Source organism: Mytilus californianus, unplaced genomic scaffold, assembly GCF_021869535.1.
Source record: "Mytilus californianus isolate M0D057914Y unplaced genomic scaffold, xbMytCali1.0.p SCAF_9, whole genome shotgun sequence".
Lineage (NCBI taxonomy): Eukaryota > Metazoa > Mollusca > Bivalvia > Mytilida > Mytilidae > Mytilus > Mytilus californianus.
This window is the reverse complement of record NW_026262745.1, coordinates 81,774,918-81,795,478: the sequence shown is the minus strand read 5'-3', so window position 1 is coordinate 81,795,478 and position 20,561 is coordinate 81,774,918. Positions and strand designations below refer to the sequence as shown.

General features: G+C 32.7%; 6 non-coding genes across 6 annotated transcripts; 3 read left to right on the top strand and 3 right to left on the bottom strand.

The window, feature by feature from the left end:
- Window positions 1-705: 705 nt before the first annotated feature.
- Trnav-uac (transfer RNA valine (anticodon UAC)) lies at window positions 706-778 on the bottom strand. Its single transcript has one exon. It is a non-coding gene; the product is annotated as a tRNA-Val (tRNA).
- Window positions 779-1,163: 385 nt separating this feature from the next.
- On the top strand, window positions 1,164-1,236 carry Trnav-aac (transfer RNA valine (anticodon AAC)). Its single transcript has one exon. It is a non-coding gene; the product is annotated as a tRNA-Val (tRNA).
- An 884-nt stretch (window positions 1,237-2,120) lies between these two features.
- Trnav-uac (transfer RNA valine (anticodon UAC)) lies at window positions 2,121-2,193 on the bottom strand. The gene has a single exon. It is a non-coding gene; the product is annotated as a tRNA-Val (tRNA).
- Window positions 2,194-2,578: 385 nt separating this feature from the next.
- Window positions 2,579-2,651, top strand: Trnav-aac (transfer RNA valine (anticodon AAC)). Its single transcript has one exon. It is a non-coding gene; the product is annotated as a tRNA-Val (tRNA).
- Window positions 2,652-12,580: 9,929 nt separating this feature from the next.
- Trnav-uac (transfer RNA valine (anticodon UAC)) lies at window positions 12,581-12,653 on the bottom strand. Its single transcript has one exon. It is a non-coding gene; the product is annotated as a tRNA-Val (tRNA).
- Window positions 12,654-19,705: 7,052 nt separating this feature from the next.
- Window positions 19,706-19,778, top strand: Trnav-aac (transfer RNA valine (anticodon AAC)). The gene has a single exon. It is a non-coding gene; the product is annotated as a tRNA-Val (tRNA).
- The last annotated feature ends 783 nt before the right edge of the window (window positions 19,779-20,561 follow it).

Sequence of the window (20,561 nt, the reverse complement as noted above, 5' to 3'; positions counted from 1 at the left end):
GCTGTGGGGGGCCTCGGTGGCCGGAGTGGTCTAAGTAGTTACTACTGTAATCACTAGCCAGTCAACACTGAGGTTGTGAGTTCGAACCCCACTCGTGCGGGTGCACTCGACTCCAATCTTAATTGACTAGGATTGTCAGTTATAGACGAGCGCATCCTAAAAGGTGTACTTGAATAGGTCCTATTTGTATTGTTTTCAATGTACGCCTATCATTTGTCAACTTGTTTTAGTTAGGGATATTATCGGTACCATTGCATGTAGTTATTCTCTTTTGATTCGATGCCGAATTTTTACATTTTGAGAGTAGCGTAGGAAAGACTGCACGGATTTTCTTTAAAACTCTAAATGGTCTAAATATAGCTACAACAAATTGTAACACGTTAAAAGAAACTGTTGTGTTTTTCAACTGGCACTTTAACCATTCAGTATGATATATAACAAATTGATTAATGTCACTTTGTACCAAATGTCAGTTTCTGAACCGTTCTGTCATCTCCCAAAAGCTATATAGACCTCAACTTTGCCTCGGTCTATATACTATTTGGGAGATGATCGGTTGTTCCATGGATTACCGCATCAGTGGCCCTCGTTGCCAAAAATTATTGCTGAATTATATCTAGCCTAGTTTTAGGTTTCAAACAATTGAAGTCACACGAACAGCTTGAATATTTAAAGTAATGGAGTCACCATTTGCAAAAATATACCAGGTTCTGGCGAGGTTCGAACTCGCGACCTTCTGCGTGTAAAGCAGACGTGATAACCACTACACCACAGAACCGGACACTCTACTTATCTAATATTTTAGAAGTTATACTTAAGTTAAATTTCATGTGAAAACCGGTATACAATAGGCACATCATCAAAGTCTCACTTGGGCCTCTCAACTAAGATAACTATAGTCCACACTGGTAAAAATGTAACACTGACACATGGTGAAAAAAGATAAAAAGATAACTGAACGCTTCCCTATTTCAGGAGCCATCATTTACTTCTTTTAGGTCTTAGAAGTGCTTAATATACTTTGCAGGAAGGAGTTGTTAAAAGCTTTATACAATATACTTAAAAACACGGTAATAAAAGTGAGTATTTTAAAAACTAACCCAATATGCCAATGATCAGTCGGTCAGCCGATAAATAAATGAATAAGCCAAGTGTCATTCATGGTTTCCGTGGTGTAGTGGTTATCACATCCGCTTAACACGCGGAAGGTCCTGAGTTCAATCCTCAGCGGAAACATATTTTTTTTTTGGCCTGGACAAGGACGGATTTTTTTATGTAGGCACTGACGCGTCCACTTGTACAAATGTGAGAATCTTTTATCGGTAAATTTGCCTTTTCATGTAATAGTCTTCTTAACTTAAAAAAAAAAACGAAAAGAAAAGAAAAGAAGGCAGAATAAACACTCCATTTCCAAGGCTGTGGGGGGCCTCGGTGGCCGGAGTGGTCTAAGTAGTTACTACTGTAATCACTAGCCAGTCAACACTGAGGTTGTGAGTTCGAACCCCGCTCGTGCGGGTGCACTCGACTCCAATCTTAATTGACTAGGATTGTCAGTTATAGACGAGCGCATCCTAAAAGGTGTACTTGAATAGGTCCTATTTGTATTGTTTTCAATGTACGCCTATCATTTGTCAACTTGTTTTAGTTAGGGATATTATCGGTACCATTGCATGTAGTTATTCTCTTTTGATTCGATGCCGAATTTTTACATTTTGAGAGTAGCGTAGGAAAGACTGCACGGATTTTCTTTAAAACTCGAAATGGTCTAAATATAGCTACAAAAAATTGTAACACGTTAAAAGAAACTGTTGTGTTTTTCAACTGGCACTTTAACCATTCAGTATGATATATAACAAATTGATTAATGTCACTTTGTACCAAATGTCAGTTTCTGAACCGTTCTGTCATCTCCCAAAAGCTATATAGACCTCAACTTTGCCTCGGTCTATATACTATTTGGGAGATGATCGGTTGTTCCATGGATTACCGCATCAGTGGCCCTCGTTGCCAAAAATTATTGCTGAATTATATCTAGCCTAGTTTTAGGTTTCAAACAATTGAAGTCACACGAACAGCTTGAATATTTAAAGTAATGGAGTCACCATTTGCAAAAATATACCAGGTTCTGGCGAGGTTCGAACTCGCGACCTTCTGCGTGTAAAGCAGACGTGATAATCACTACACCACAGAACCGGACACTCTACTTATCTAATATTTTAGAACTTATACTTAAGTTAAATTTCATGTGAAAACCGGTATACAATAGGCACATCATCAAAGTCTCACTTGGGCCTCTCAACTAAGATAACTATAGTCCACACTGGTAAAAATGTAACACTGACACATGGTGAAAAAAGATAAAAAGATAACTGAACGCTTCCCTATTTCAGGATCCATCAGTTACTTCTTTTAGGTCTTAGAAGTGCTTAATATACTCTGCAGGAAGGAGTTGATAAAAGCTTTATACAATATTCTTAAAAACACGGTAATAAAAGTGAGTATTTTAAAAACTAACCCAATATGCCAATGATCAGTCGGTCAGCCGATAAATAAATGAATAAGCCAAGTGTCATTCATGGTTTCCGTGGTGTAGTGGTTATCACATCCGCTGAACACGCGGAAGGTCCTGAGTTCAATCCTCAGCGGAAACATATTTTTTTTTTGGCCTGGACAAGGACGGATTTTTTTATGTAGGCACTGACGCGTCCACTTGTACAAATGTGAGAATCTTTTATCGGTAAATTTGCCTTTTCATGTAATAGTCTTCTTAACTTAAAAAAAAAACGAAAAGAAAAGAAAAGAAGGCAGAATAAACACTCCATTTCCAAGGCTGTGGGGGGCCTCGGTGGCCGGAGTGGTCTAAGTAGTTACTACTGTAATCACTAGCCAGTCAACACTGAGGTTGTGAGTTCGAACCCCGCTCGTGCGGGTGCACTCGACTCCAATCTTAATTGACCAGGATTGTCAGTTATAGACGAGCGCGTCCTAAAAGGTGTACTTGAATAGGTCCTTTTTGTATTGTTTTCAATGTACGCCTATCATTTGTCAACTTGTTTTAGTTAGGGATATTATCGGTACCATTGCATGTAGTTATTCTCTTTTGATTCGATGCCGAATTTTTACATTTTGAGAGTAGCGTAGGAAAGACTGCACGGATTTTCTTTAAAACTCGAAATGGTCTAAATATAGCTACAACAAATTGTAACACGTTAAAAGAAACTGTTGTGTTTTTCAACTGGCACTTTAACCATTCAGTATGATATATAACAAATTGATTAATGTCACTTTGTACCAAATGTCAGTTTCTGAACCGTTCTGTCATCTCCCAAAAGCTATATAGACCTCAACTTTGCCTCGGTCTATATACTATTTGGGAGATGATCGGTGGTTCCATGGATTACCGCATCAGTGGCCCTCGTTGCCAAAAATTATTGTTGAATTATATCTAGCCTAGTTTTAGGTTTCAAACAATTGAAGTCACACGAACAACTTGAATATTTAAAGTAATGGAGTCACCATTTGCAAAAATATACCAGGTTCTGGCGAGGTTCGAACTCGCGACCTTCTGCGTGTAAAGCAGACGTGATTTTTTTTATCTTTTATTTATTAAACCTCAATTCTATTATTTACAACAAGTTTTACATATTATCACAGAAAACATAGAGTCCCTATACTAACATTCTACAGCATTCTTTCATCTTACAACCAATAACAATCACACTAATCCTAAATTTACTGCATTATATTAATAACACCGTATATAGATACCTTGTATTCAACCATTATTTTTAACTGTCTATTCAAAAATTCAACAATGTTCATTTGTAGCGTTTGCGGATGGATTCCATTCCTGAAAACGCATTCAACGAAGTCAAAGTTTTTCATAAATAAACACAAAAAAAATTGCTTGCAACTAAGTATATACCGCAATATAAATGAATTAAATCACTCACAGAATTATACAAAACTTCACTCAAACCTATCACACAAAAGACTTATAGATGACTTCATTATATTGTCGACAATTTATTACATTTCACATAGTTAATCATCAATTGAATTGCTTCCTTCGCTTTTTCCGAATGAAAATCCGTCTCTGTTATATCATCAAACTGCTTAAAAAGTAGTCGCAAATAATGTTCATATCTTGCATCCCGGTTATCAACCGCTTCAACAGATTTTCTATTTACATTACATGTAACTATAAGGTTCTTATTAATGATCTTTCCGATCAAAACATCACCACTTGTAAGACTTCTTTTACAAACAATTTTCCCGAATTCTTCATGTTTCGATTCTATAATATCTTTATTACAAACATCACTACTTTGTTCTTTCATTTCAATTTCTTTACTATGTTTACGTTTCACTATTTGTTTATGTTTTTCTTTACACTCTATTGTCTCTCCTACAGGTAAATTCCTGTCGCTATTAATAACCTGTTTTACGGGTATATCAACAGTAACTGGTTTATTAAATGTACATCGTTCTATATTTTCATCCACGTGTTGAATTGGAATACTATGTGTGAATGAAGAGGCTCCCATAAGGGAAATGTCTGTAATCATTTTACGTTCCTCGCATTCATCCACGGTACAAGCTTCAATGTTCATATTATCAATTACAATACTTTCATTATCATCAACGTTCAAAACGTCTGTGTTACTTTGAATGAAATTAAATTCTTTCAAACGTTTATTGTCTCTCTTTCTTGCCGATTCTGATTTACGTTTTACCTGCTTATTTGTATCAGTATTCGAGAACATAATCGAAATTCTTGTTTTGTCATTATCACCATGGAAACTATATGTTATATTTCCATATTCTTCACATGCACATTCTATTGCCTTTATAAGAAACTTAGGTAATCTATCCATAACGCAGAGTCAAATTTTTCATCAATGAAACAAAATAAACCAACGGAGCCTCTGATCAGGTTCGATACACAATTCAGCCGTTAAAATAGATATTTTAAACGGTTATTCTCTTAAAAAATAGTTTAATTGACTTACTGCATACAAGGTCCGAAAATAATACACATTTCACTGCTTGGAATTCCGAGCTTAACCTTGATAACTGAATCAAATATATCCTACTCTCAAAAGACGTGTATACACTTCAAAACACTAACCGGAAGTCCTCGCGACCTTCTGCGTGTAAAGCAGACGTGATAACCACTACACCACAGAACCGGACACTCTACTTATCTAATATTTTAGAACTTATACTTAAGTTAAATTTCATGTGAAAACCGGTATACAATAGGCACATCATCAAAGTACGTCTCACTTGGGCCTCTCAACTAAGATAACTATAGTCCACACTGGTAAAAATGTAACACTGACACATGGTGAAAAAAGATAAAAAGATAACTGAACGCTTCCCTATTTCAGGAGCCATCATTTACTTCTTTTAAGTCTTAGAAGTGCTTAATATACTTTGCAGGAAGGAGTTGTTAAAAGCTTTATACAATATTCTTAAAAACACGGTAATAAAAGTGAGTATTTTAAAAACTAACCCAATATGCCAATGATCAGTCGGTCAGCCGATAAATAAATGAATAAGCCAAGTGTCATTCATGGTTTCCGTGGTGTAGTGGTTATCACATCCGCTTAGGGATGGTTCGAACGCACCGGAAGGTCAACATGTAGTGTTTATAGGACTCTATAAATTTTCCGAAATTGGTGAGTTTGGATGAATGTTTTCTACTCGAATTGTTGTATATAGTATTGATTAATGTGAAAAGTTCATTTTTGACTGTATTTTGACTTGTATGAGTACCCTTATTCCTGTTTATCGGCAAACAGGATAAGGGGAAGGGGATCCAGTGTGAAGGGGACAGTAACGTGTCTTACTTCGTTGTTTTAAATTATTTTGTTTTGCGTTCGGAAAAATGGATAAGGTGACTAACAAACATTTTCGATCTCAAAATCGACAGAAACAAAACTATGTTGTTGGAGATAAATCGTACTCAAGGGATTGTACTATCAGGATCGAACGATTAAATACAAATGTTATTAAAGAGAGAATAATTATTGAAGAAGTTGAGACTATCACAGGACTAAATACTGTTTTAGCTGTGGTTCAGCATGATGCATCTTCGTACGATGTAACTATGGATAGTAAACAGAATGCTTTAAAGTTGTTGGGTGGTATATCTATTGGAAGCCGGGAATATTCAGTAAGCTTAATGCATTCTGATATTACTGTTGTGTCTGTAATGAAACTGCCGTCATATGTTCCAGATGAAGATATTCGAATTAAACTAGCTATTAAAGGAGTTAATGTCGTGTCTCCTATATATAGAAGAACGGTTCCAGGTACGCAAGTTGCGGACGGTACCAGGTTCATGCGATGCAAGTTCCCTCCGGGATTAGTAGCTCTACCTTGGACAATACCGTTCAAAATAGGATCTGAAACGAAATATTTCAGACTGAAACATAATAACCAAACAAAAGTATGTTCGGAATGCTTGTCGCCGGATCACATGAAAAATAATTGTCCTCATTTTGAATGCCATGGCTGTGGTGAGGTGGGACATCCAAAGAGGTATTGCAAAGCAACTAAATGCAAGTCGTGTAGCAATTTACCATTATTGTGTGTTTGTACTCGGGGTACTTTTGGAAGGAACAATAGGACACCTGATGCGTCAAAGAATTGTAAGGAATGTGGAAAATTCTTTTGTATGTGCAAATGTAGTATTTGTGGCAATAAGGTTTGCACCTGTGTTTGTTTAAAGTGTGAACAATATCCGTGTATATGTAGTTGTATGTACTGCCATGAGGAATCATGTGTGTGCCCCTGTCAAGACTGTGATAGGCAACCCTGTGAATGTAAATGTGATAATTGTTCGGAATTATTGAATAACTGTACCTGTATGGATCAAAATATTGATGAAGATAAAGATAAGGATGATGACAGTGAGGTAGTTATACAATTTAAGGATGATGATGTAGAAAGTAGTGAAAATATAATTGATGATGAACAAACAGAGTTGAAAAAAGTAGTTGATTCCCATATGAATGTTAAAATTGTTGTAGCAGAGGTCCATGCCAATAGTAGTGGCATACAGGAGGACAGCAGGAAACGGAAATTGGACAGGGATGATCAAATATTTGATGATGGTGATGATGGTGATGATGATATTAATGTAATTGAACAGGTTCAAGATAAAAACAAAAGAGCAGACAGTGATTCTGATGAGGTTGTTAAAAAGAAAAAAAATGAAGAGTGCTCTCCTGTTGACATTATTGTTACAGAAGAGTGTAATGTGGAGATGGCAACAGAGGAGCACTCGATAGATATGGATGATGAATATAGCACCTGTGATGATGACGAAGAAGTCAATGTTGAAGGTGCAAGTAATAATAAGGAATCATTTGTTTGTTCTGATGTAGAGTTGAATACAGATTGTAAAATTATTGATAGCGGGATGAAAAAATGTATTAGTATCAAAATGTTAAAAAAAATCAGAAAAAAAGAAAAGAAAAAAGAAAGGAGAAATAAACTAAAAATTGTTCCAAATCTGAATAGTCAAACTGTTAGAAATTTGTCAAAAAATACAAAAAGTAAAAATGGATAGATATATATGTCATTGTTTAATATTTTTTGTAATGGTTGTTATATGTAGTTTGAATTGTAATGGTATGAGAAATGTTGTAAATTTGCAAAGATTTCTAAGTACTGTACAAGACAGAAAATTTGGTATTGTGTTACTTCAAGAAACATTTTGGGATGATAATTTTATTAAAGGTGTAAAACATATGTATGAAGGTGATATTTATTATAGTAATGGTATGGATGGCAGACAGGGTGTGGCTGTTCTAGCTAGCAATTATTATAAAGATAAAATAAAATGTATTTATAAAGATGATCAAGGTAGATTTATTCATGTGACTTATTATGAGAATGATACATTGGTAAACTTTATTTCTTTGTATGCACCTAATGTAGTTTCTGATAGATGTAATTTCTATGATTTTGTGATAGATTATACTAAAGATTTAGATAATTTGATTATTGGAGGTGATTTTAATACCTCTTTGTCTGTGTTAGACAGAGGAAGTAAAACTTGTCATATAAATGATGAACCCTATAGAAAACTGACTAAATTGATGGATGATAATAATGTATATGATATATGGAGGGCTAGAAACCCAGATTGTCGAATATTTTCCTGGAAAAGAATTTCAGAGGGTAAACTACAACAAAGTAGAATAGATTATTTTCTTGTTAGTAGGAGTATGTCATCTTTTGTACAAAGTTTGTATTATAATGTTACTAGTATGAGTGACCACTCTTTTGTTATTATGCATTTAAATTGTACATGTATTGAAAGAGGTCCTGGACTCTGGATTTTGAATAATACATTGTTGTTTAACGAAGAATATGTACAAAGAGTTAAAGATATTATATCACAAGAAAAAGAAAGTGAATTATTTCATAGAGATTTTTTAGTTTGGTGGGATAACTTAAAGTATAGAATTAAAAGATATTCTCAGATATTGTCATCTGATTTAGCTAAACAAAACAAGAAAGAGTATTTTAGATTAGAAAGGCAAATCAATAACCTTTGTGAAAAGGCAGCTATTGGTATTGTAATTGATATTGCCAAATTAGAAAGTCTTAAATTAGAACTGTCAAATTTAGAAATTGAAAAGTGTAAAGGAGCAGTATTGAGAGCTAAAGCTGTATGGGCTGTGGAGTCTGATAAAAATACAAAATACTTTCTAAATTTAGAAAAGTATAAACAAGAGAGTAATGCTATAAAAGAATTGTTGAATGATAATGGTGATACTGTGTCAGATACTGATGGTATTTTAGAATTACAACATAGTTTTTTTAGTGATTTATATTCATGTGTAACTACTGATGAAAATAAGATGTCAGAATTGTTAAATTTTGTTACAAAAACAGTAAATGATGATGATAACAATATATGTAATGATGATGTAACAGAAGATGAATTGTGTAAAGCTATTAATCAATTGTCTAAAAATAAAAGTCCAGGTTCAGACGGACTTACTGTAGAGTTTTATTGTAAATTTTATTCTGAATTAAAATATGTGTTATTGAAATTGTTTGATGTTATTGAAGAGGAAGGTATTTTAAGTAGATCAATGAAATGTGGAATTATAAGTCTGGTTTATAAGAAAAAAGGTGAAAGGAATTTTTTGAAAAATTATAGGCCAATATCTTTATTGCAAGTAGATTATAAAATTTTAGCAAGAATTATGTCAAATAGATTAAAAACTGTATTACCGAAGATAATTTCTGAAGATCAAACTTGTTGTATTATGGGAAGAGATATCTCAAATAATATTTCAAATGTTAGAGATATTATGGAACTTGTTGAAAGAGATGATCTTGAGGGATATTTTTTTAAATTAGATCAAGCAAATGCTTTTGATAGAGTTAGTCATACTTATCTGTTAGAAGTATTGAAGAAATTTGGTTTTGGTGAGAGATTTGTGAAATGGATTAGTATATTTTATAATGGTATAAATAGTGCAGTCAGATGTTATGGATTTTTAACAAAGTATTTTGTCATAAAGAATGGTATTAGGCAAGGTTGTACAATTAGTGCCTTATTATATGTACTTATTGCAGAACCACTGCACTGTAAAATTGTACAAAATGTAAATATAAAGGGAATTAATATCCCAAAAAGTAACAAGATTGGTTTGATTTATCAACATGCTGATGATACAACTTTGTCTTTATGTAATAAGGAATCAATTCCTGAAGTATTTAAGGAATTCGATTTGTATAGCAAAGCAACAGGTGCCAGAATAAACAGACAAAAATCAGAGATATTATGTTTAGGTACCGGTACATTATCTGTATTAGAAAAAGATCACATTGGTCTAAAAGTTTGTGAAGATTATTTTCAACTGTTGGGAGTTTTTATTGGAAAAAATAGAAAAATGTGTGATGAAATGAATTGGAAAAATAAAATAGTTAAGATAAAAACCCTTCTCAACATATGGTTATTGAGAAGACTTACTATACATGGCAGGGTTAGTGTTATCAATTCACTAATGTTATCTAGATTTTGGTATGCATTGTTTGTTACTGCATTGCCTGAATGGGCTTATATAGAGATAAAAAGAGTTTGTCTTAATTTTATATGGTAAAATAGATGTCATTTAGTAAAATATAACTGTATAGTAGATGATAAAAGTAGAGGTGGTTTAAATGTTGCTGATATCAAATGTAAAATATATGCTTTTAGGCTAAAATTTCTAGGCAGATTGTTAAATGATGAATATGAAGTATTATGGAAATACACATTTAAGTATTTTGTATCTTCAATTTATGATATGAAACTTTGTCTTAATGTTTTTTATTCAGTGATACCTAATTGTGAATTGAAAAAACTTCCTGTTGTTTATCAAGAATTTTTTCAAGCACTGAATTGTATAAGGAAAAAAATAGAGTTTCCATTGTCTGTAGAAAATATTTATGATCAGCCTTTGTTTGTAAATCCTAATATTATAGTTAATAACAGAACAATTGTATGGCACGATTTTATAGGTGCTGGTATTGTTTGTCTCAAAGATATATGCTTTGAAGTAAAAACTGGTTTCTTGCCAGATCATGCTATAGTTGAAATGATTCAAGTTGTATATGAAGATGTTAATGTACAGTATGTAATTGATAGATATAGAAATTTGTTGAATGTTATACCTGTAGAATGGAAAAACACAGTGAACACTGATATTCACAGAATATATATACCAAGAACAATAGACATTTCAATTATTTGTAAAAATGTGCATTATGATTTGAAACTATGTAGTACTAAAACATTATACACTATTATGTTGGAAAATATTGTTGAAGAACCTGTTGGTATTGAGTTATGGAAATCAGAATTTGATGTAAGTTCTGAAGCATTTAGTAAAATATGGACACATGTTAATATGTATTGGAAACCTTCTAACTTGGTTGAGTTAGACTTTAAGGTGTTAAATAACTGTATTTTTACCAATGTAAAACTTCATAAGATAGGTTTAGGTGATGATAATATTTGTAAAGTATGTTGCAGTGAAAAGGAGGACATCCTGCATATATTTATGAATTGTGATAAGCTTCAAGATTTTCATAATTATTTATCATCTTTGTTGGTTAGAATTTTTGAAAACTGTGATTCAGATAAGATTAGTTTAGTAAGAAGTGAGGAACTATTGATTTTGGGTTTGAGATGGCATATGAAAGGTGTAAATGATACGTTTCTAAATTTTTTTATGTCTGTTGCCAGATACTGTATCTACAGAAGGAGAAACTTGTTGAATAGTGGTTATTCTAATGTAAATTTGATAAAATTATTTCAATATACATTAAAACATTATGTAACATATATTCATGTCTATCTCTGTCGATGTCATAATATGAGTCATATATTTCAAAGAAGTTTGTATTAGATAACCCATTGTTAGAAGAAACAGACAATATTCTAGTCTTTAAATTGTAATTAGTTTATATACTTTATATTGTGTACTTTAAATGTGAATTAACAGTAGTAGATGTATTGTAAATACAAAGTTAGTATATAATGACAACAATCAAGGACAATTGATTTTATATATTGTTTTACTTGTATAATATGATGTTTGATTTTAATAAAGATAAAAAAAAAAAAATCACATCCGCTTAACACGCGGAAGGTCCTGAGTTCAATCCTCAGCGGAAACATATTTTTTTTTGGCCTGGACAAGGACGGATTTTTTTATGTAGGCACTGACGCGTCCACTTGTACAAATGTGAGAATCTTTTATCGGTAAATTTGCCTTTTCATGTAATAGTCTTCTTAACTTAAAAAAAAAAACGAAAAGAAAAGAAAAGAAGGCAGAATAAACACTCCATTTCCAAGGCTGTGGGGGGCCTCGGTGGCCGGAGTGGTCTAAGTAGTTACTACTGTAATCACTAGCCAGTCAACACTGAGGTTGTGAGTTCGAACCCCGCTCGTGCGGGTGCACTCGACTCCAATCTTAATTGACTAGGATTGTCAGTTATAGACGAGCGCATCCTAAAAGGTGTACTTGAATAGGTCCTATTTGTATTGTTTTCAATGTACGCCTATCATTTGTCAACTTGTTTTAGTTAGGGATATTATCGGTACCATTGCATGTAGTTATTCTCTTTTGATTCGATGGCGAATTTTTACATTTTGAGAGTAGCGTAGGAAAGACTGCACGGATTTTCTTTAAAACTCTAAATGGTCTAAATATAGCTACAACAAATTGTAACACGTTAAAAGAAACTGTTGTGTTTTTCAACTGGCACTTTAACCATTCAGTATGATATATAACAAATTGATTAATGTCACTTTGTACCAAATGTCAGTTTCTGAACCGTTCTGTCATCTCCCAAAAGCTATATAGACCTCAACTTTGCCTCGGTCTATATACTATTTGGGAGATGATCGGTTGTTCCATGGATTACCGCATCAGTGGCCCTCGTTGCCAAAAATTATTGTTGAATTATATCTAGCCTAGTTTTAGGTTTCAAACAATTGAAGTCACACGAACAACTTGAATATTTAAAGTAATGGAGTCACCATTTGCAAAAATATACCAGGTTCTGGCGAGGTTCGAACTCGCGACCTTCTGCGTGTAAAGCAGACGTGATAACCACTACACCACAGAACCGGACACTCTACTTATCTAATATTTTAGAACTTATACTTAAGTTAAATTTCATGTGAAAACCGGTATACAATAGGCACATCATCAAAGTCTCACTTGGGCCTCTCAACTAAGATAACTATAGTCCACACTGGTAAAAATGTAACACTGACACATGGTGAAAAAAGATAAAAAGATAACTGAACGCTTCCCTATTTCAGGAGCCATCATTTACTTCTTTTAGGTCTTAGAAGTGCTTAATATACTTTGCAGGAAGGAGTTGTTAAAAGCTTTATACAATATTCTTAAAAACACGGTAATAAAAGTGAGTATTTTAAAAACTAACCCAATATTACAATTGAAGTCATTATATCTAGCCTAGTTTTAGGTTTCAAACAATTGAAGTCACACGAACAGCTTGAATATTTAAAGTAATGGAGTCACCATTTGAAAAAATATACCAGGTTCTGGCGAGGTTCGAACTCGCGACCTTCTGCGTGTAACGCAGACGTGATTTTTTTTTATCTTTATTAAAATAAGACATCATATTATACACATTAAAATACATAAAACAATATCACAAGTGTCAATATCAATTCAAAATGTCTATAACATTCAATTTCAAGCTTCTGTATAAATGTCTACATGACACAATCAGTTTTTATATTCAAATTACTACAATTTAAATATTATATCATCATCTACTTCTTTAACCAGAGGATTATCAAGCAAAAATTTCTTTTCAAATAAAGAATGTATTTTATGTTTTTGACACATATACACATAAAAATATATGACATAATGTTTCAGTGTGTACTTGAAAAATTGAACTAAATTAACATTTGTTTTGCCATTCATAATAATATTCCTTCTTCTAAATATACAATATCTTGCAGTTGAAAGCAGAAAGTTAACAAAACTGTCATTAACACCTTTCATTTTCCAACTTAACCCAAATAGTAGCAAATGTTCACTCTGTACACCACTTATTCTGTCAGAATCACAATTTCCAAATAATTTCACAAACAATTCAGACAAATAGTTATGAAATTCTAAAAGTTCATCACAGTTTATAAACATATGTACTAGATCATCAATTTCATTACCACAAACATCACATAAATCATCATCAGACCATCCAATTCTTTTGAATTTACTTTTGGTGAATATACAATTATGAAGTATTTTGTAATCTAGCTCAATAAACTTTGCAGGTTTCCAGAATAAATTTACATTACACCAGATTTTACTAAAGTCATTATCATCAATATTGAACAGTGTTTTCCACATTTCAATACCACAGGGATCTTTACAAATATCATCTAATAAACAATTATACAGCTTTTTAACAGTACACAATGGTAACTCAAATGGTACATGATTAATAATAACAGAAATGTCTATTGTTCTTTTTGCATTCCTATGATGCAATTCACTATGCACGGTCTGCTTCCAGTCATCAGGAATTGCACAAATTAAACAATGATAACGATCAATAACATTCTTTACATTTGAATTTTCAAATACATTTTGTATTATTTCAACAATAGCACAATCAGGTAAAAATCCTGTTTTAACCTCATAACATATGTCCTTAAGACTAACTATACCAGCATTTATAAAATCATACCAAAGTACTGGTTTATCCTTCAATACAATCTCCGGATTCTTAAACAATGGTTGGTCATATATATTTTCTACACTTAATTTCAATTCAGACTTCCGTCTCAAAACATACCAAGCTTCTAACATTTCAATATACACAATCGGTAAACATTTTAACTCACAATGTGGTACTTGAATAAACAATACTTCTAACCCTAGATTCATATTATAAATCTTTGATACAAAATATTTAAAAGTATACTTCCACAATACATCATATTCATCATTTATTAATCTTCCTAAAAACTTTAATCTAAATGCATGTACTTTACATTTCATGTCAACTAATTGCAAACCTCCATTACATTTAGGATTTATTATAACATTATAATTCACCAAATGAGATCTCTTATTCCATACAAAATTAACACATAAAATCTTTATCTCATTATATGCCCATTCAGGGATAGAGGATACAAAAAGAGTGTACCAAAATCTAGACATCATCAACGTATTTACAACAATAACTCTACCTTGCAGCGTTAATTGCCTTTGTAACCATATGTTCAAAAGAGTTTTCAATTTTGATACCTTTTCTTTCCAATTTAAATCATCACATATATTTCTGTTTTTTCCAACATAAATACCAAGTAATTGTACATTATTATCACATACTTGTAAACCATACTCCTGTTTTTCTACAGGTGACAATTCTCCCTTTCCAACACATAAAATTTCAGATTTTTGTCTATTTATTTTAGCACCAGTTGCTCTACTATATAAATCAAAAACTTTAAAAACTTCTGATATAGATTGTTTATTACAAACAGATAAAGTTGTATCGTCTGCATGCTGAAAAATTAACCCTTCTTTTTCACTATTTGGAACAACAATACCTTTTATCAAATCATTTTTAACAATCTTACTATGTAAGGGCTCAGCAGCTAAAACATACAATAATGCACTTATAGGACAGCCTTGTCTAATACCATTCTTAATACAAAAATAATTTGTTAAGAAACCATTGCATTTTACTGCACTATTAATACCATTATAAAATATTTCTATCCATTTAATAAAGTTATCTCCAAAACCATATCTTTTTAAAACCTTCAATAAATATGAGTGACTAACTCTATCAAATGCTTTTTCTTGATCAATTTTGATAATATAACCTTCAAGTTCATCTCTTTCAATAATTTCTATGATATCTCTGACATTTGCTACATTATTAGATATATCTCGACCAATTATACAACAAGTTTGGTCTACAGAAATAATTTTTGGTAATACAGTTTTAAATCTATTTGCCATTATTCTGGCCAAGATTTTATAATCAACCTGTAACAGAGATATCGGTCTATAATTTTTAAGTGATCTTCTGTCACCTTTTTTCTTAAATACAAGACTAATAACACCACATTTCATTGATCTACTTAAAAATCCCTCTTGTTCAATAGTATTATAAAGTTTCATAAGTACATACTTAAGCTCAGAATAAAAATGACAATAAAACTCAACAGTAAGTCCGTCTGATCCTGGACTTTTATTTTTAGACATTTGAGATAATGCTTTTATTATTTCATCAAACGAAATATCTGACTCACATAACTGATGATCATTTTTATCTATTTTTACATCTACACAATCTAATAACTCATTCATTTTTATATCATCAGTATCTACACAAGTATACAATTCTTTATAAAAATCATATTGCAAATCTAAAATACCATTAATGTCATTAACACATTCATTATTCACATTCAACAATTCCTTTACAGAGTTATTCTCCTGTTTATATTTTTCTAAATTTAAAAAATATTTTGTATTTTTGTCTGATTCAACAGCCCAAACAGCTTTAGATCTGAGAACAGCGCCTCTACATTTTTCTAATTCATATTGAGACAATTCTAATCTCAAACTTTCCAATTTAGCTATATCAATATCATTGCCATTGGCAGCTTTTTCACATAAAGTATTAATTTGCTTTTCTAACCTGAAATAATCTCTTCTACTTTCTTTAGCTAAAGAGGAAGAAAAAATTTGGGAATATCTTTTAATTTTATACTTAAGATTATCCCACCATATCAAAATATCTCTATCATATAACTCATTTTCTTTTTCTACAGTTATAATTTCCTTAACTCTTCTAACATACTGTTCATTTTGTAAAAGTGTATTGTTAAGGATCCACAAACCAGGACCTCTTTCTATATTATTACAGTTTAAATTCAATATAACAAAAGCATGATCACTTAAACTAGTTAAGTTATAATATACATTTTGAATACATGGTGACAAGTGTCTACTAACTAAAAAATAATCTATCCTACTCTGTTGTAACTCATTATTACTAATACGTTTCCATGAAAATATTCTACTGTGGGTGTTTCTAGCACGCCACACATCATACACATTATTATCATTAACTATTTGATATAATTTTCTACATGGTTCATCTACACTATGTTTTGTTTTGCCACCTTTGTCTAAATTAGACAAACTAGTATTGAAGTCGCCTCCAATAATTAAATTGTCCATATTCTCCGTATACAGTTTTACAAATTCAAAGAACTCTGTTCTTTCAGTTACCGTATTTGGTGCATATAACGATATAATATTGTACAATCTTTCATTCTCAAGAAATGTAACATGTAAAAATCTACCCTTTTCATCAGAATAAACAAATTGTATCTTATCTTTACAATAATTATTTGCAAGTACAGCAACACCTTGTCTACAATTCAAACCATTATTACAAGTGATCTTACCTGGATATAAATGCTTTATACTATCTATATAATTATTATCCCAAAATGTCTCTTGTAAAAGTACAATGCTAATTTTTTTATCATCAATAACACTAACAAAGTTCTGAAAATTATTTACACATCTAAGTCCATTACAATTAAATGAACATATAAGCACCATTGTAAAGATGAAATAAAATAGAATTACATATTTATCCATTGTTTACATCTTAGTACTTTCACAATTTTGACCTACAGATCTAACACCTTTACCATCTAGATTAGGAGTAGGTTTAATTCTTGATCTCTTTTCAAGCTTTTTCTCTTTTTTTTTAAGTTTTCGAGCTTGCTTAGCACTAATAAATTTACCCACATTTTTAACATCACCATCACTATTTATATCCAGTATTTCTACTGAACTTTCATACCCATCACCAGAACAGACAGACAATTCTTCATTTTCTTTTGCACCTTCAGTGGTGATTACTTCATCACCAACCGGGGTGCTAATTATTTCATTCAATGAGAGACTATTCTCCATATCAACATCATTAATTTCATCACTCCCTCCTACAACAGTATCGCAAGAAGGAGTGGTATCATCATCTCTCTTGATTTTTTTACCTTCACTCAATTCTCTGTCTGTTCCGGTAACAAGACTTTCACTCTCAATTATATCTGTTTCAATTGAGCTATCTGTTCTATGATCATCATTGTCATCAATACCATCCTCTGAAATCGGTCGCTTCCTCTTTAAACCATCTGGAGCTCCATTTTGCTCATTGTGCACTTCTACTTCTACTATTGTTAGATTTGAAACGTCTGTTTTTCCAATTTTGTCTGTCCCATCCAATTGTATTTTAGCTTCACCGCCCTGTTTTGCTTCATCTTCAATACAGTTTTCACTTGCTATACTTTCATTGTCATGTACATTTTCACTTACAATAGACTTTACCACGGTTTCAGTATCCTCATCATCTGCATGATTTTCATCTGGTCTTCTTTGTATAATAACTTCTGAATCATTGTCATTAGCTACCATACAAATACAATCTTTTAACGGTTGATCACATTCTGTACATTGACATACGCACGGATATTTGGAACAATCAGTACAAGGACAAACGCACGGATCACTTCGGCATTGGTGACATTTACATACACATGGAACTGTGTCACATCTGTAGCAAGCACATGTACATTTCAAGTTCGCATTTCCGCATATCCTACATTTACACATGCAGAAATATTGTCCACAGTCCGGACAATTGTCTTTATTTTCTTCTCGGTTACGGCTTTCGTGTTCCCATCTTGTTGAAGGCTTGCATACACATTTTAAAGGCAAATTATGGCAAAATTTACATTTTTTTGCTCGACAACTTTTCAATGCATGTCCAGTATCTCCACATCCATAACACAAAAAATGTGGACAATCTTTTCTCATATGCTCAGGAGATGAACACTCTGAGCAGACTTTTGTTTGGTTGTTATGAACCACCCGATAATATTTGGTGTCGGTACCAAATTTAAAAGGCATTGACCACGGCAGGGATACCACCCCTGGAGGAAACTTACACCTCATGAATCTTGTGCCATCAGCAACTTGAGTCCCAGGTACGGTTCGTCTATAAACAGGTGAAACTACTTTCACTCCTTTACTTTCAATTTTACTTGTAATCTCATCGTCACAAATATATGACGGTAATTTTATTACTGAAACTACAGTTATGTCCGAAAACATCATACTGCACTCGAAATCTCTATTAGCAATTTCTACGCCCCGTAACACCTTAAATGCATTTTCTTTACAGTCAAATGTTACATCATATGACGATAAATCACATCGTACTACTGCTAATACAGTGTTCATTCCGGTTAAAGTCTCAATATCTTCTATTACAACCCTTTCTCCAATTACTTGTGTCGGAATTTTTTCCACCCTAACAGTACATTCTCGCTGGTAATATTTATTATCAGTAACATAATTCTGTTTCGAAAATCGATTTCTGTTATCCCTTGGGTTTCTACGAGAATTTCCGGAATTTGGACGATTCAGCTCCGACTGAGACATTTTTGATTTTCAAAGCAAGCACAGCCTAACAAAAAAAAGTCAAGCGCACCCAAATCAACCCCCTCCTCCAAACGATTAAATCGTCAGAGTAGGGGTAAACAACATATAAATAAACAGTTTATCAGTTTCGAAATGTCAATATCAAAGCAATGTTCATCAGAATTACCTTTGTTTATGCATATATCATATATAATCCGTAAAAAACAACGAAATTTTTCACGGAGAATTGTTTACACTTCCATCATGTGCTGTGCTCAATTCAGCTAACCCTACTTATCTAATATTTTAGAACTTATACTTAAGTTAAATTTCATGTGAAAACCGGTATACAATAGGCACATCATCAAAGTCTCACTTGGGCCTCTCAACTAAGATAACTATAGTCCACACTGGTAAAAATGTAACACTGACACATGGTGAAAAAAGATAAAAAGATAACTGAACGCTTCCCTATTTCAGGAGCCATCATTTACTTCTTTTAAGTCTTAGAAGTGCTTAATATACTTTGCAGGAAGGAGTTGTTAAAAGCTTTATACAATATTCTTAAAAACACGGTAATAAAAGTGAGTATTTTAAAAACTAACCCAATATGCCAATGATCAGTCGGTCAGCCGATAAATAAATGAATAAGCCAAGTGTCATTCATGGTTTCCGTGGTGTAGTGGTTATCACATCCGCTTAACACGCGGAAGGTCCTGAGTTCAATCCTCAGCGGAAACATATTTTTTTTTTGGCCTGGACAAGGACGGATATTTTTATGTAGGCACTGACGCGTCCACTTGTACAAATGTGAGAATCTTTTATCGGTAAATTTGCCTTTTCATGTAATAGTCTTCTTAACTTAAAAAAATAACGAAAAGAAAAGAAAAGAAGGCAGAATAAACACTCCATTTCCAAGGCTGTGGGGGGCCTCGGTGGCCGGAGTGGTCTAAGTAGTTACTACTGTAATCACTAGCCAGTCAACACTGAGGTTGTAAGTTCGAACCCCGCTCGTGCGGGTGCACTCGACTCCAATCGTAATTGACTAGGATTGTCAGTTATAGACGAGCGCATCCTAAAAAGGTGTACTTGAATAGGTCCTATTTGTATTGTTTTCAGTGTACGCCTATCATTTGTCAACTTGTTTTAGTTAGGGATATTATCGGTACCATTGCATGTAGTTATTCTCTTTTGATTCGATGCCGAATTTTTACATTTTGAGAGTAGCGTAGGAAAGACTGTACGGATTTTCTTTAAAACTCTAAATGGTCTAAATATAGCTACAACAAATTGTAACACGTTAAAAGAAACTGTTGTGTTTTTCAACTGGCACTTTAACCATTCAGTATGATATATAACAAATTGATTAATGTCACTTTGTACCAAATGTCAGTTTCTGAACCGTTCTGTCATCTCCCAAAAGCTATATAGACCTCAACTTTGCCTCGGTCTATATACTATTTGGGAGATGATCGGTTGTTCCATGGATTACCGCATCAGTGGCCCTCGTTGCCAAAAATTATT